Below are 1,764 nucleotides of genomic sequence, written 5' to 3' on the forward strand. Positions count from 1 at the left end.
TTTAATTGTCTGGATTTAAATGGATATGTGATATATAATCTCCTTATTTTTGGGTACTTAGAGTTTGTGTGGTTAATAAACTAGAATTGGACTTAATCTTCAAATTTAAATCAAGTGACCAAGGAATTGGCGGTTGATTGAGTTAGATGAGATTAAATTACTTAGGAATTAGGGTTTAATCACTTAAGGTTTGTTATGAATTGAATTCTTGCTTGATTAAAGTAGTTGATAAGAACTGTTAATCTGGAAATTTAAACATCTCTAAAGCCTTAACTATTTTCTCATATCAATTTCACCAACTGTTCACACTTTGCTTTCTTACACTCTTTGATTTACTGTTTTATGCAACTTGAACTTGAAACCACTCAATTTAGCTTGTCTAACTAGCCTAATCACTCAACTATTGTTGCTTAGTCTATTAATCCTTGTGGGATCGACACTCACTCACTTGAGTTATTACTTGGTACAACCCGGTGCACTTGCCGATTAGTTTGTGCTATTCAAAATCCGACAATATTTTTGGCACCGTTGTGGAGGATTAACTGTGATTGACAACTAGCCATTGTTTGATTACCTAGATTAGACGTTTTCTTGCTTTAATTTGTTTGAATTTCTCTCTTAATTTTCGTAATTCTTATGTTAATTTTCCTTAGTTTTATTCTTTTTATTTTCTTATTTTTCCTTAGAAATTTTGAAAATTTTTACTTTAAAATTCCCCTTATTTTCAAAATTTTTTCTCTTTTATTTAGTTCATTTTATTTTATTTTATTTCTTTTACTTAGTTTACCTTACTGAGAATCTCTTCACTCTGACATAGAGATTCTCACATTTTCTTTTTTCTGTTTGTTTATGAGTAGAAACAGGGACAAGGAACATCTTCTTGATTTTGATCTCGAGATTAAAAGGACCGTTAGAAGCCTCCAACAGCAGACTAGAGCTTATAGAGCTGCTGAAAGTCTCAAGGAAAATTGCGAGAGAAAGCTGAAGAAATCACTATGGAGCCAAATCACAAAAATAATGTTGCTATTCCTAATGCTCCTGAGCAACCTAGAAGGACTCTTGGTTCTTACACTGCTCCAAATCCCACTTTCTATGGCAGTAACATTGTTGTGCTTCTTGTGAATGCCAACAATTTTGAGTTGAAGCCTCAGCTCATCACTTTGGTGCAATAAAACTGTCAGTTTCACCGGCAAGAAGATCGAAACTTGTTCATCTCTCTAATTTCCTACAGATTTGTGATACAGTGAAGATCAATAGAGTCTATCCTGATATTTTTCAGTTGTTGCTCTTTCTGTTTGCTATACGGGACCGAGCCAAACAGTGACTTGATACACAATCTAAGGAGAGCCTAGATAGATGGGACAATGTGGTCAGCAAAATTTTGACTAAATTCTTTCCACCTCAGAGACTGACTAAGCTATGGACTGATGTTCAAACCTTTAGGCAAGAAATAAGAGGGTGAATCTCTCTATGAAGCTTGGAAGAGGTACAAGGTTATGCTCATAAATTGTCCTCCCGACATGTTTCCAGGCTGGATACAGTTACAGATCTTTTATGATGGGATTACTCAGGCTGCCAGGAGTTTTTTGGATAATTCTACAGGAGGATCCCTTCACGTGAAGAAGACTACTGAAGAGGCTCTAGAGTTGATTGAGATGGATGCTAACTTCTAGTATTTATACTCTTCTGAGAGGACTGCCATGAGGAAGGGAGTCATGGAACTAGATGCCTTGGATACTATTCTTGCTCAGAATAAAGCCATGT

The sequence above is a fragment of the Arachis ipaensis genome, chromosome B5 (assembly GCF_059453495.1).
Source record: "Arachis ipaensis isolate K30076 ecotype BB chromosome B5, ASM5945349v1, whole genome shotgun sequence".
Classification (NCBI taxonomy): domain Eukaryota; kingdom Viridiplantae; phylum Streptophyta; class Magnoliopsida; order Fabales; family Fabaceae; genus Arachis; species Arachis ipaensis.